The sequence below is a fragment of the Acipenser ruthenus genome, chromosome 12 (genome assembly GCF_902713425.1).
Source record: "Acipenser ruthenus chromosome 12, fAciRut3.2 maternal haplotype, whole genome shotgun sequence".
NCBI lineage: Eukaryota > Metazoa > Chordata > Actinopteri > Acipenseriformes > Acipenseridae > Acipenser > Acipenser ruthenus.
Window position 1 is genome coordinate 13,345,065 of NC_081200.1, and position 16,445 is coordinate 13,361,509.

A 16,445-nucleotide genomic window follows, 5' to 3' on the forward strand; every position below is an offset into this window, starting at 1 on the left:
TATAGTAATGGTTATTATTTATACCTACCAATGATATCTGCAATTTTTGCACGATCGAGCTGTGGATTTTGGATTTTCCCTAACTGTACATTACTCCACCTCCCAGATAGGGAATATGTAGCAAGGGTCTGCCTTCCAAATACCTTGCAAAAATGCTGATTATGTCAAATTGAGTAAATAATAAGATCTATTAACTAATTGAAAGCAGCTGGAATGAAAACCAGCAGACACTGCAGCGGCCCTCCAGGAATTGAGTTTGACACCCCTGAGCTAGTGTCAGAAAGGGCAATAAAATGCTCCCCTTGTCTATTGTGTCTGACCATTATTTAAAATTAAAAATTAAGACTGAGAAAGCGCCGTTCGCCACAATATACTGTTAATATTTATATTTTCCTAAATTCAAAATGCATAAATAAAAAACTATAATACCATTGTCTTTACTATGTAAGCAATACAATGATCTTTACATTTTGTTCATAATCAAAACATATGTATTTATTAAAGCCAGTCTGAAAACCGATACCAATACAAATAAGAATCAGAAAACTTATACAAAGCAGTAAGTATTTTTTTAGTTTCAACTACAGTACTAGGTGTGTAAGCACAAAAAATTGTACAGTAATTTATTTATTTGAAATAATTCTCTATTTATGAAGACACCTAAATAATGATAAGTTAATACACACACACTGTTATTGTGGAAATAAAGAATGCAAATCACTTATTTCCCCAGGTATGATGGATTGTGATGTTTGTCACAGCCCATTTTCTTTAGAAAAAAATAAAAAAAACAAGGTCATTTTTTTTTTTTGTAATGGAATTAGGATCTCAAGTTTGTGATCTTCTGCAAAATGTAAATTTATATGAATGCTGGAATAACAAAGCTAATTGTGATGAAATTAATACCAATAATTAATTAATCTGCATACAGTGTATGGCCAATTACATGTACAATTAACAAACTGCCACCCAACATAAGAAAAAAAAAAACACATTTTAATGCCAGGTTTGTGGTTCGGAAATACAAAAACAATTTTTTAAAACCTTTCTAAGGTTTTCATGTTGAGAACAAAAGGCATCCAGTGGGTTGATCCTGTGTCCAAAGAAGTGAAACCCTCCTTAATCTTTCCTTTACTTTGTATGTGTGATTCTGTGGCACGTTGTATCCTCCATGGTATAACCCAGTTCAATGGCAAATATGGTTGTTCGTAGTGTTTGCAAGGGTGAGGTTGTTCCCAAAGGTCTTGGATTCTTCAGTATATCCATGAGCCTGGTCATCAAAATCGCAGCCATTCACATCATTTCCTCTACACAAAAAAGTAATTAAACAAACTGCTACAGTCTTATAGTGTAAAAAACTGTTTCTTCTCTTTTGCAATTGGGAGAAAATGGTTTTAATATAACTAAGGGGTTTCCTGTTGATTACTTACATTGTGTTCTGCTTGGTTGTGTCCGTCCGTTTGCAGATGTTTGGTTTAATTCAAAGTACCATGAAAAGGGTTGGCACATTGGAAGAAAAATTTACTAAATATTAGACCACCGCATGATATTTCACGAATTCCGAGGTCTCACGTAAAAAATATCTTTCAGAAGCAAGAAACCCTCCTCCAGAGCTTTCGATGCTCCAGCTTTCCGCCAATACTTGGATCGTGGCAGCATTCACGCAGTCAGGTTAACGCTAATTCCCATCTAATATATCAGTTCATCCTCTCAAATACTACAAACTTTATTACATTGTGAAAGACGTGATACGAGACTGGAAATCTGTCTTGATTATGAGTTAAGTTCCACTATTAGGAGAATGACTGGAGTTGTGAAACCCAAATCTTTGAATGTGAGTTTGCCTTTTCCATTCCAAGCAGACATGATAGTAGCAAACTGCTGATCGATCCTGTATTAGCTAACACATAGGGTGGTCGCCATCTCATCTCTCTAGACATCAGACTGTGGTACACCTTGCTGCAACACTTTTCCTAAGCTCCTGAAGGCCTTGTTCGATAGGGGCATTCAGATTCCTGTAGGAGCAGAGCACGAAGAGCTCTTTCAGCTATACTGCCACACCATCTCGGCAGTCCCCGTCTTCCCTTCTAAACGGAAGCGCGGAGCAACCCAATCCCATTGTCCAGGCCCATCCGTCTCAGCCTGGAGCCCTTCCCAACTCCTGCCTCCTGACCATCTCATCGACACTCCAGGCCCAGCTAGCAGGTCCAGGCAGCCGCTCTCTGCAGCAGCTGTGGTTTTTCCGATCCCCAGGCCTCACCCTCCACAGTCAACCAGACTCAGACAGCATCCGTCGGGGGATGCCTCAAGATATGAAGGCCCTCCTGCAGCCAGTTTCTGAATCTATAGCGGCCATCAACACCAGGCTCAGCTCCCTGGAAACCCGCTCCAGCCCAGCCCCTCCACTCCTTCATACTTCAGCCGCCACCTCAGTGATCGAGGCCATCGATCATGGCCCCTCTTTCACACTGGCCTCCATCTCTCCTGCCCACCCCCAGCACACCACCGGCTCCAGGCACATGACCGTTTCTCCTGCCCTGCGTAAACAAATTATTGAAGGTAAGGATGTCAATCTGGTACTCATGCTCATTGCTACATCTGAGCTCATCCACCAGCAGACAGTGAGCTGTGGCAATGTATCTGTAACTCTCAAATTCACTGATCCTCGCCTTCTCAAGAATCTGACGATGGGGGAGTTCGTCATGGCTTTTTCAGCCTTCACAGATGTCCTATGCAGTGCCTTTCCTCACCGTCGAGAGGAGCTGAACCACTATCTAGCCTATACCGTAGAACTGGCTGTCCGCTATGGGGGCACCATGTTTTACGATTATCATAAAAACTTCTCGGCTAAAGCAGCAACAGTCCTCGGAACAGATAACATTGTCATCAACTGGTGTGGTCTTTTGTATGTTCTGGCTCTCATCCTCCATCGGTGAGAGTTCAGAGAGTCTTGTTTGTATGTCTTGGACCTTACTTGTCTCAAGTCGCCCAGCAGCCAAAGGATGCTGCCTGACCCGGTCCTTTGAGTACAGGGATCTGTCGAGCCTGTCCAATGTCTAACACCATCATCAATCAAGCACTCACATGCTCCAAGCTCACTGCCCCTCATGCCCTTCTTTACTCTCAAGCCCTCGTAGGCACCCATTTCTGATACAAGTTAGAAGAAACAATTGGGGCAACCTTGGCCACCATCGGTTTTATGGTTGTGCTTATTTGCTTTGTGCTGGGCAAGGTTGCCCCAATGGTTTCTTGAAATTTGGCTTGTGTTTTTGATATCTCCACTTTAAATGGCTGGGCACTTTCGTTGACTTGGCATTTTTTCACATTTCACATTTTGTTTCAGATGTTATAAACTTGGCAATAGTTCCAGGGATGGAACTAAGACTCCTATTGCAGAGCAGTTTCAACAATTCCAGGTTTTAATGTGAGCTTTATTAGCCACAGTGTATAGGTAACAAGCTCAGGTGTGTCTTATTAAACTCATAGTAAAACCAGGAATGGATCACTGCTATGCAATGGGAGTCGCATTTCCATCCCCAGAGTCAGAAGTAAATGAGCTGTACTTTTACAGCAGCACTGGTCATGCAACTTTCTGTTTGAAAGGGACAGCATGTGGGTTCCCTGGCTAATTGGAGCATCTGTACTGCAACTGCATACAGGAAATCAATGCCTTCACTGACAGACAAACATCCTAGAAGACATTAACAGATGGGCCACGTGTTGTTGAAGGTGACTGGTGACCGATATCCAGTTGAAATGTTGATATAACTGCTTCTTCTCAATGGCACCACCTCTCACACTGTCTCCCTGTCCCAGACAGAGCTAAGACTTAGGATCCCCCAGAAGGTGACATCTAGTTGTTTGTCAAGTCCTAGACCTGTCCTCCTCCTCAGGACTGTCCCTTAACTGCTGCAGACCCCTGGCTTCTCACTTGGGTTTGCTCAGCCTATACCTGGAGGGTGACAGCACCAGTTACACATGGACATACATCTTATCAAAACCCACAGCTAATTTAGTTACTAAGTGTTTGTATTATATCAGAACTACTTCCAGAAGCACAGAATAGTTTTTCTTTCTTTCTTTCTTTCTTTCTTTCTTTCTTTCTTTCTTTCTTTCTTTCTTTCTTTCTTTTAACCTAAACCAGATTTGCAGAGTATTTAGATTATCATCTCTTTAAAAGCAGCAGCTCAACTACTGCAATGGCTACATTTACATAAGAAAAATAGGTTAATTACAGTAGCTAAGGAATAATGGTTGATGATGAGAGTCTAACTGGTGCTTTTATAATGTGGTAATATAACATTACAAGTACCTAAAGTTCAACAGTCATGGCCTGCAATCTGTTCAAAGTACTGTAAACATGGTTTACTTTGAGTAAATGTAACACTTCTTGTGATAAGTGTGATAGTATGTATCCTCTTAGGATAGAGAATTCTGGCAACATATATCTACAGTACAATGCCAAAGGGATGAACTCATTTGCACTGAATCTGCATTGCAATTCCTCCAGGCATCTAAAAACGAATGTTAGTTTTCTAATAGGGTGGGTACTACTGTCAAGGTTTTTAGGAGGTGTGTTTGTGGACATCCTTTTGGACCTTCCAGCTTGCATAATTACCAATTCCTCACTTGCTCAAAATTTAACCAGATAAATATATACAACTGTTTGATCCAATATGGTGCCGAACGGAAACATGTAGAATGTTATGGCTGAGCCCCATTGCATTTTTAAAATTCATAAAAGATATTGGTTAAATTAGATGATATAAACATATATTAACACTAATAAATGGGTGAGTATTATACTTGAATAAACCTACAGTACAAATTGTGGCTACTCTTTTGAAAAACAAATCTTTTTTTTTTTTTTTTTGTATGGGGATTCTACTGGTAACCATAAAGATGCACCAATTACCAGAAGAAGACAACTTGTCCAAACTTCCAGAAACTTCAGTAAGGTGCTGAGCTTTTCCCATGGTATACAAAAAACAGTAAATATATAATAATAAAATAGTTGAGAAACAGCACTCAGAGCTACTCATAACAACTGCAAATATCAAAAAAGGTTAGGGGAAGTGAACTTGCTATTTCTTTAGTTCCAGAACTAAAGGATCCTTGTGAAAATACTGTTCCAAGGTTATTTCACTGTTTTGGGGTGACATTTAATGAAATATCATAGTATTCCTTTGTAGAATTTTAATCTGGATTACAGAGAGAGAGTAATGCTCTTTGTGAGTTTTCTGACTCAGTGGCACCCTCTAGCAGGCAATGCACAGCTCTTAGTTAACTGTATCTGTGTAGTACCACTGTGACCCTGTGAAGCACCAGTTTGAAGCATTCTATTGGTTCACCATTTTCCAACTCCTGTGAAGGATCTAAAGCAGGGCTTCCCAACCCTGGTCCTAGGGGTCCATCGAACTAATAACTTGCTAATTAGACCTTTTTACTTGATCTAAACAGCTGCAGATTTCAAGTTAGCTATAACATTTTATAAGTAACTTAACTCTGCAACTTTTTAGGTGCTGAGAACAATTAAAAGGGTCTGATTAAGCAAGTTATTAGTTCAATTAAGGGTCTAGTTAAGTAATTGAGAACTCAGTTGGAATAAAGACCAGATGACACATGGGGTCCCCAGGACCAGGGTTGGGAAGACCTGGTCTAAAGTAATGCACCAATGGAATGTTACTATTTATGTCTAGTTGTCTGTGATCTTGTCAACAGGTTACGTTTGAAATGGTATTGGATAATTGTTTAACTCTCTCAGATTACATGTGTGATGTTAATACAGCAGTGCACGTGCTTCCACAGGTCCACAGTTTACTTTTTGGGGAGATATTCTGAATAGTCTCAGCATTATTTTGATGAGTAAATCTGGAAATTCAAGTATAGAAACAGCATAAATACTACAATACACATATACTTTATGGTTTATATATGTGTTGTGCAAAAGTATTGGAAACCAGTTATACATATAACATACTTCTATATTTACTTCATCCATAAAGTTTCTGTATAATAAGTGATAGAGATGAAACTGTAAAACTTACTATTCGGGGTAGTATTTTTCAATATACACCTTTAATAAAATCAAAGCTTTTTTAAAAAAAATAAATAAATAAATAAATAAATTACTCCAAACTGGCAGGAACATTTGAGTTGTCACCAAGGGATATAGCTAATATTACTAAATAAATAAATAAAAAAATAAATAAATAAATAAATAAATAAATAAATAACTTCATTTTTTATAAGGATACGTGTTTAGACTCATGACATTTTCACAGAGAAGCCAAACTTTAACATCACTTCAAAGGGTCTAATATTATTTATTGAACACAATAGTGTTCAATGTTCATTGATAAGAAAAAAAAAATATTTTAAATATACAGTCTGCTACACACTGTAAACCCCAAAGTCATTCTAATAAATTACATTAACTTAAAAATTCAAATGTTATTCATAACACTCATCCATTTTAAGTTAGTTGAACATTCAAATGTGCTTTAGTTGTTCAAATGTAAATGGTTTAAGTAGAATCAGGGGACTAGATTCCCTTGCGGGACTTGTGTGTTGTGTGTGGTCACCCCCGTTCGGTGGTCAGTCTGCGGGTGTGACCTCCCTCCCTTCTACCTCTGTTTACATCTCTGTACCTGCCGGGTTCCAGTGCTTAAATGCTGCCATGAGCGTATAGGCAGAAGTACCGCTTTGGCAGCTAATTAAATAGGTGGTTGATTGCCTCAGCTAACTTTCTATTGTTTAAATGAAATAAAAATGTTCAAACTAACTTGACTATCCAGCACAGGTTTTATCATGTTGATTTATCAGGGTTTACAGTGTACTGTACATGCACAACACATGGTAATTATTACATATACAAGAAAGCTATACCATACACAGTGCTGTCCTACCATCATTGTATATGTCACAATATTAACTTTACAGCAACTAACTTGCTTGGAAAGCTTCTAATATTTTGCTGTATTTAAGAGTAATAATGGGATGAAAATGAGTTGCATGACTAATGTTTGATATAGTTTTTAAAAATAGTATTGAAATGTCGCTAATTATATAATAGTTTATTAAAACATTTATAAATAATTTGTAAACGCAGTTACTGTCTGTGTTAATATTAATATTATTAGAGAAATAGCATTTGCGATATTGTTTAAATCAAATATTCTGTTACACTATGTACAATATATTATGAACAAGTTTTTACTCCATGTAATACGGTATTTGTGGGCCGGTCTCCGCTCACATGTGCGTTAAGACATCACTGACATGGCGGAATCCCCAAACCCCCCTGACACTGTAGCCAACTGACTGGGATTTGCCCAAATCTTAAATCTGGAGGAAAAAAGTGGAGATCTGCTGTCCTTTGAAGACTATTTTATTGCAGCAAGGTAAGAAAAATGTCAGTCAATATCATTTATATTGTTATTGCAATTATATATATATATATATATATATATATATATATATATATATATATATATATATATATATATATATATATTACTTTAATTTACGTAATTAAAGTTACAAAGTTGGAATTTTGCTGTCTGGAAAATATAAGACGCTGGTAGGGCAGAAAGGAAAGAAAGAGAGATTTACATACAGCAGTAACTTAGTTCATGTCGAAAACGAAACCTAGTTTGCGTTTTGTGTTTTTCTGTTTTTAAAGTGCTTGTTTTGAAAAAAATGATTTTGTGTCTGCAGAACGACAGTGGCGCAGAGAATCTGGGTGCAAGTCAAATTATATTGTATTAAAAAAGACGGTGTTACAAATGCAATGTGCACAGAGCTTTGTTACATTATTTCGTTATTCTTTTTTGTTGTTTTGAAAATGTCTTTTTTACATTTAAAAATGTGGTCAGCTGGGCTGCAGGATTGCGACATGCGTTTTAACAGTTATACCCACTGTAAGAACAATGTTGGAAAATGTCTGCATTCGTTAGGCGTGATAAGAAATTATGAAAGTGGAAGCTAATTATAATTAAGAGTACAGTTACATTTTTCAAACATTGTACGATACACTATGTAACAATATTTTCTAATGAAGAACAACAAGAAGTAACTTTTTTGAAATAACTACAATGTTTGCGATAGTAATTTTAAGGGGACACCATCAAAATTTGGAAGCACTAAACGTTCAGGTTACTAGCTAGAATAGTCTCTCACTCCATCATATCCTAGTATTCCAGAGAGCCTAGGTCTGGTTACAGTAGAAAAGAACGACGTTTCTGTTGTGTCTGGTAAGTCTGAGGTTCGTGGTCACTGTTCAGTGTATTAAATAAATAACAAAGGGTGTATTTAGCTGTTTTTAACACGGACTCGACTATGCATATTGCGTTAATGGAATTGTATCGGGTTTGTCTGCTTTTTGCTGAATGCTTACTTTCTGTCGCCTTGAGTGGCCGCTACAAGTATTCCAAGTGTGCAATGTGGAAGGCTCAACGTCTTTGCCAGGGAGGATAACTTGTTTAACGGGCAATAATGTACAATTGCATTCGTTTTTTGGAGGGCGCGTCTTTCCAGATGTGCTCAGGTGAGGCGGTTTCTCCAGGAATCCATAGCCTCGAGCTAGGTATAAGGCACACACAAATGTCTGGATCCAGGGGGCTCATTGGAGAAAAAGAAGCAGAGAATCGTTACTCGGTCGAAATATGATCCTGGAACGTGACGTCAGTTGAAATTCCACTTCATAGAGAGAGAGAAATATAGTCGTTGAAAGTTTGTTTTGCACAAACTTTTTTTTTTTGTACAGGTTTCCAGATTTATGCATCTGAAAACTCATTTTGATAAAATCTGTTTTCTCACGGGACGTCAAACAAAACACAGTTCTGCACTACGTATAGGTTAGTAAATGTCAGTTAAAAAAAACAGTTTTGAAGAAGTATTTCAAACTGTATACCATGTGTATGATTATAGTTTGAGATAAGTGGTTGATGAAGACCTGAGAATGAGAATGTGAGAATGTCCTACCAATATATGGTGCTTGCAAGTCATTAAGAGCTGTTTGTAAACCCAAATTATACCGAAGTCTACTTCTGTTGATACAGACGTATATTTGTCCAAGTACGATGTACCTTCCAACTCAGTGTGGTGTCGTGATTTGAATTATTAATAAACCGTATTTGTCATTTAAGGGCAATTTTACCTGTTCTGAAAATCAGTTCACGATATTTCTACTGACTTTGCTTACATTCTCTAAATAATAATAATAATAATAATAATAATAATAATAATAATAATAATAATAATAATAATAATAATAATTATTATTATTAATAGGGCATTTATAGTATTTATTGCAATGCACACCATTGTACTTTTATTGTGAAACGTTTACCAACTAGGCTTTGTTACTTCTAGTTTTGCAAATGTATATTTAAGTATTTTTGTTATTATGGATTATTTTTGAAATTGAGAGAAAAATCGTTAGTTTTTGTTTGCATTGTTTTGACTTGCATCTGCTTTAAATGCATAGTGTAACAGGAATCTGTCACTTTGTTGGAACTTGTAGTAGCTACATGCTTGAAGTGTCTCACATGATTAAAGATGAGTTATTGAGTCGATCTGTATTACAGGTTTTTTGGAACTGTGTCTAGAATTGCTATGTCTCTGATGGATTTGCTAAACTACTGGCTGTTTGCAAAATGCAATACAAAGGTGTGAGATTTGATGACACACCAACATCGTCACAACAACAGCTAAAGCTGTAGTAATGTCCAGTCACTCATCATCCATAACTTCAAACATTCAGGCAAGCTCCCCTCATGGGGGTGCTTTATTTCAAGTCAAGTCGACAAATGTTTCTGCTAGTGCCTTCATCTGCGGTAATATGGTGTATTAACCCATTAAGTGCCATTGTCCTCATTTGAGGACAGGCTGTTTTGGAGCATTTTTAATTGACATCTATCTACCTGTTATTTTAATTTTCTCTTTAACTATATTGTTATGATAACTTACGCTAATTTTGTTAACCGCAAAAGTCTAAATGCAACTGTTAATTCTGCAAATATAGCCCTTCAGATGCTTTTATGTTGCCTCAATAAAAAATACGAGATGAAGCCTAAAAATGATACATGCATCTCTGGATTGGATTATTGGCCCAAATGTTGATTAGAGCAAATGTTTCTTCATCCCTGCTGCAATCTGGCTCATGGTGTGTCAATCAACAAAAATATGGCTAACCAGATAAACAGAAATGTTCCTTGCGGAAGTGAAAACCTTGGCTGTTTGTTATAAGGCGTGGCTGTTTGTTATAAAGCGTGGCTGTTTGTTATAAGGCGTGGCAGTTTGTTATTTTGTCAGCTTATGAACGGCCATCATGCATTTTGTCTCGCTTGACCCGAGTCAAAGAGTGTTAACCCACATCCAGAGGTGGGTCGCTGCGACCCGGGTCAACCCGGGTACGACCCAGGTACATGGTTTCACACTACGCGGGATTGTGACCCGGGTAGCCAGAACCCGGTTAGGAGTGCCAGTGTGAAAGGGGCTTAAGATGGCCGCCATATTGATGTTGTACAATAGAAATTAACCCTTTCACGGCCGCATTGCTTTAACCACATCAACGATACAGACCACATGCATTGACATAGTGTCTTTACAGTTGGTACACTGCTGTATTCTGTTATTCTCTCAAAGTTCCATAACAGGTGGTGTCCAGTACATATTAAACATTTCACTGCCACAATGTTTCAACCTTTTTTTTTACCCCTGGAAATTATACAGCATTGCTTTCTAAATCACAGCAGTACATACAGCAACTGCTGCTGGTAGTGGCTTACACAATGGTTCTGTAAACCACATCCTTTCTCTCTGGGTAAACAAGTTAGCAATGGCATGATAGCCAGAGCTTCTATATCACTCATTGGAAACGGAGATTAATATTTTCTAAGTGTTGTATTACCGTAGTAATACAACACAACTTTTTAAATTAACTTTTTTAAATTAACTTTTTTTTTTAATGGAGAAATGCCACGTTACAAATGCTAAAAGTTACAAAATGGGAAAAAAGAAACTTGAGAGCACTTAAGAGAAATTATCCAAATGTGTTTTCCTTTAAAACAAAACCAGAGTTAATAGAAGACTGGAGTTAAACTTTGAAAACCCGGAGACCCTTCTGCAGGTAGTGATGTTACTCAGCATTGAGTTTGAATACATTCTTTGCTGGTTAATCATTTCCCTACATAAGATACTCACAATGGCCCTTTTCCCAATATGTCACTGCCCACTATTCATTTGTAATATACAAAACAGCTGATTACATTTGAAGGAATATGTATATTTTCCATTATCAGATTTTGGCCAAATGACACCATGCCGTCTGTATTACAAGTGTCACCACTGTAACTGAGTCATAGAAATATTCATGGCAATGTGACCTCACCAGCAGGGCAGTTAAGTTCTCTTATTGACAACTGAAACAATTAACATTCATTTTAAACAGCAGTGTCTATGCAACAGGCAGCTTTTCTGAAGCTGGCAAGTAGGGTTGAATGCACTGTCACAGCCTGTTGTAAGGCTGTGAATCTACATTTGGGCAGCAGTGTGGAGTAGTGGTTAGGGCTTTGGACTTTTGACCGGAGGCTTGTGGGTTCAATCCCAGGTGGAGGACACTGCTGCTGTACCCTTGAACAAGGTACTTTACCTAGATTGCTCCAGTAAAACAAAAAAAACAACAACTGTATAAATGGGTAATTGTATGTAAAAAATAATGTGATATCTTGTAACAATTGTAAGTCGCCCTGGATAAGGGCGTCTGCTAAGAAATAAATAATAATTTAAATAAAAAGTACATTTTCAATGAAAAAAAAACTTTATTTTTGGTATAAAAAATAAATACATAAAAATATATGCTCATAAAACAATATAATTTCAGGTTAAACATTACCGTTAACGGCACATTGCAGTCATGGTATTGAAGGACATACTGTCAAACATCAGTTTGCAGTTGCACACAAATGTAAGTCATTAGTTTTGTGCAGTATAAAATACTGTAATAATAAATTCTACCGAACATTCATTCAGCAGTAATTCATTCTTCCAGCTGAATATTCTTTAGCTAAAGCACAGAGACTGTTTTGCACGGACGAAAGCATACATTCAGTAAAAATGATTCAAACATTTAAAAAATGAAACATTGAACCATGTAGTAATCACTATAAGCCACTCCAGGGTGTGCACTTTCTCCTGCTAGAACACTTCTTGGCACAACCTTGACAAGCGTATTACTTAATTTTGAACCCTTGTTCATTATATGATGTAAAATAATATATTACAGTAGACTGTATAGTCTTATTATAGAAAATATTCTTATTTCCATCTTAACACGATGCATTTGGGTGGCAACACTTGACCAGGTAGCATTTATAGCCTACCCTTACCTTGGTCTGAATAAAAATGTAATATGATTATGGTTTCTTAACATCTTTTGTTTTTTTGGATATATCTTTTAATAGGATCACCAAAAAAAAACACCTTTGTTATACTTTTTGTATATGGAGCGTCACGGCTAATCCTATCCTTAACATCTTATTGGTGATCCATTGTCATCCCTTATAGCAAGTGGATTATCAGGGTGAGTGGTCACATCTTCTCAGGAATGCTAGCCCCTTCGTAAAGACAAGCTACCACAGTGTGTCTTTTTAGCGAATCTTTCACCAGCAATAGAACCCCGTCTGGAGCAGGATCCTATATCTTTATAGCAATCCCCTTCTCACAGTCATGGGGGTGACATTCATAAGCAGCCTATTGTGTAACTTTTACAAGTTGTATTGATCTTTGTTATGAAGGCTCTGGGAGAAAGCCTGTCAATTGAAGAGCAATTAAAAAAGAAAAAAAAGAAAAAAGAAATCGAGTCTGGTGTTCATTTGAGAATGCTGTCGCTCACTATTTGTACAATTTTCTACAGATTAACAGAAAGCAAACCTTGTTGACCAGTTACAGTTAGTCTGTTTATATTCCCCAATAGTTTTAGCAGTAATGTAGATACAGTAATGACATATTTAAAGCTCTGTAATAGATCTGGAAGCAAAACAGATATTTTTGTTACACTTTATACCAATAATTTTGTTTTCTTCTTTAACACATAAAAACTATTTTAAAGGGGTACTGCACCTTTAACACTCATCACATGACTTCCAGGCCCTAAAAGGGCTGTGCGAGAGTTGTGAAATCATTTTCTGCCCCATCCCTTCCCTGCTCAAGGAGGAGGGTGATGGACTGTGGTATGAAAGCATGTCAGAAAGTTTGAGTAACAGACATGGTGTGGTACCCAGCTGGGTATGTTCATTCGCTCGGTTCAGAAGCATTTGATAATAGCGTGGGAGATAGCACAGGCCGGGCGACTTCAGTTGGTTTTAATTACTTTTCTGAACTTTATGCATCGCAGTTAGTGAGGATCTGGTGTTGCTGCCTCAGACATTTTTTAACTGTTTTCAATATTGTGTAACTTGAATAGCACAATGCAGTGGCGGCTGGTGGCCAAAATTTGTGGGTGTTCACACTTGAGATGCAGGTGAGGGTGTGGGGTGTGGGTGGGTGGGGTCCAGGGGGTCAACCTCAGTGGTAGAAGCACTGTCTGGTTGATCTGTTTCTTGTTGGAAGCGATACAAAAAGTTTGCTCTGCAATGTCTTATCGTGGAACATTTTTCGATTACTTTGTTATTTAAATTTAAGTTGTCCCTGAATCTAAATCAATCCCAAGTTCAAAGACCAAACACAGGAAAAAATAAGACCTGAAATGAAAGTCACAATTAAGGCCAAAGGGAAAAAAACAAACAAAAAAAACCCCACTGTAATTAACAATGAAGTAGATTTTTTATTTTATTTTCAGGACCTAATAAAAGACTGATCAGCTACAAACAAGCAGTAAAAAAATAGTAATTTAAAAACACCTAGGAAAACAAATGCCTGACTAGGCTATCAACAAGATTTTTACATATATATATATATGTAAAGTGAGATGTTGAAATAAGACAAATATATTAAACACACCGAATTCACTGTGGAATTTAAATGTTTATATTTGTATTTATTTAAATTTAAGTTTCCCCTGAATCTCAATCAATCCCAAGTTCAAAGACCAAGAACAGGAAGAAATAAGACCTTAATGGAGGTCACAATAATATAAAATATTATATAAATAATATTAAAATACAAATATACTGTATAGTATATTTAATAACTGATTACCCCAAACAGCCAGTAGTGGTCAGTAAATTAACAAAAAAAAAAATGAAGAAAAATTGCCGAACACAGCAAGACATTACTGAGCTTAAGTTAAAGCACTGCTGAAGTTGAACAAATGAGACAAATAACATTAATTTCAAGTTAGACGAAGTTAGACAAAGATAATTAGACTTGTGCATTTTATTTTCATATTTAAACAGCTTACACGTTTTCTGTCTTTCCGCAAAGTAACGCACCATGCAAGTAGAGACGAGAGACAAAGTCGTGCTGCTCATATTTATAGCCTTTGTTGTCTTGGCACATGCACGCTGATTGCCTGATTACCGTGTTTGCTAACTGGCTGCGCTTCATCCAGACATTTTTAAGCCAATAATAGCCAGTCCTGGCTGACGGCTGGCTGCCACTGCGCATGTGCACGGCGGATTTGGGCGCTCGCATTTCTGAATGAGCACAGCCTGGGTTCAGCCCATTAAACAGGTGGGATGAACGGCATTGTTGATGTGCCAATGTCACGTGAGAAGGGGAAATGAAACGCACATCACCCAGAAGAAGGGAAGCACAATTCATTAATAAGAGAGTTGGGGTTTGGCGAGCAAGCGAACACTGTTAACTGGCCACACCTGGCACAATGGCTGCTTAAACAAGACCACAGCTTTTTTTTGTCCACCTCTCTTTTTATTTATTTATTTATTTATTTTTAAATGTATTTATTTATTTATTTTTTAAAGTAGCAGGCCCCACTAATGTGACTAACTTTCTGATGGTCAACGTTCATTTGAAACTGAAATCTTACTCAAAGATAGCAAGGGTTGCTAAGCAGCTTACCTGTAGGCCTCTTTGTTAGCCTGTGATTGTGGAGGGGATACATCTGACATGATTGTCATTGCCCTTATAAAAACTCACTGTAGTAACAGCATAGCAAAGTGTAAAAAAGCATAGTTTTCCAGACATGAATCTCTAGTTTGAATGTTGCCCTGTCTGTGGATTCCGTGACAGACAGGTGATCCCTGGATCACATTGCCTTTCTTTTGACCTTCTTTTAATGGCTTTTTAAGCCATTTCTTCATGTGGCCTTTGTGTGTTTTTTATTACTCAGTGGGACACCCTGAAAAGTGTTGAGGGAGATACATATATATTACAAACCTCAATGCAAATAAGACAGCCAGACTCTATGCTTACTTCAGTCTAAAGGCAAATTCCTATAAAAACGACTCTCAAAAAGTTTTTTAATTCCTGTTGGAATTTTCCATAGTTTTTTTCTCTTATGTTTTTTCACAGTATGAAATTCAAAAGACCAGTAAAAACATCCACCAAAATATATATTTCTTTTCACAGAATACATTTTAAGAGAAAAGTCCACATCATAAAAAGCAAGATATATAAAAAGATTTTCAGTTTTCTATTACATATTTTCTTTTTCTTATATTTTGTAGGGTTAGACATCTGCAGAGATGTCTATTGTTAAGACTCGCAGGATTAGTGACTGTGGGGGTGGGGGCCATAAGAGGAGATGTTACTTCTATACAAAACCACTTATGTTTTGTTGGTTTCCTTTACAGCATGGTGCAGTCACTTAAATGGTGACTTGAGAAAGCTCTGTCAGCTAATGACTTCCTTTTTAGGAAGCCCACTCTACTGTAAGAAGCCCCATTGGATTTCACTGGGGTTTGGCCCATGTACACTCTGCATCCAGGTTAGCTGCAAATAAGCTTTGTTTTAATACTTTGTTACACAACTGCATTATTTGTTCCCCAAATAATTGTCAAAAACATATGTGCACCATGTAGCCTGACTTCTGTATCATGCTTTGACTAACAACTGCTTTATTAGCACCCTGTCAAAACTGTCCTTTTAGTGGCAAAACAAACAAACATCTAGAGTACAATAGGCCACATATTCAGATTAAGGCTAGAAGAATATGATTATTCCAAAGAAGATGTGTGGAATTACTATCTTGCAGATTGTTAGTGGAATATTAGCTCATTTAAACAGAGTATTCTGAACATTTGCCTTTCTATATCCCTGTGCTGTGTAATCAGCAGCTGTTTACCTGGCTCAATACAGAGAGACCCAATGTCCTACAAATAACAGTGCATCTGGGGCACACAGGATTTGTAGGTTGCCGCTGGCAGGAAGTATAGCGACACTTAAAACTGCAGCTGTGCACAGAGATATGGCTTGGACTGGCCTTAATTACAGAGTACTTCTCCATAGGATTGCTGTGGAGCCAAGGAATGCAGGATTAA

General features: G+C 37.4%; 1 protein-coding gene across 5 annotated transcripts in view; it reads left to right on the forward strand.

Moving 5' to 3' along the window:
- The first annotated feature begins 7,291 nt into the window (after positions 1-7,291).
- Positions 7,292-16,445, forward strand: part of LOC117417358 (fibronectin type III domain-containing protein 3B-like) — a 247,917-nt gene continuing 238,763 nt past the window's right edge. For 3 of the 5 annotated variants that reach the window (XM_034029464.3, XM_059034586.1, XM_059034587.1), the window contains exon 1: positions 7,298-7,414. The gene's annotated coding sequence lies outside the window, so the exon portion shown is untranslated. Of the gene's footprint in view, positions 7,415-8,461; positions 8,859-16,445 lie in introns of those variants that run through there. The other 2 variants (XM_034029463.3, XM_059034585.1) reach the window with 2 other exon arrangements.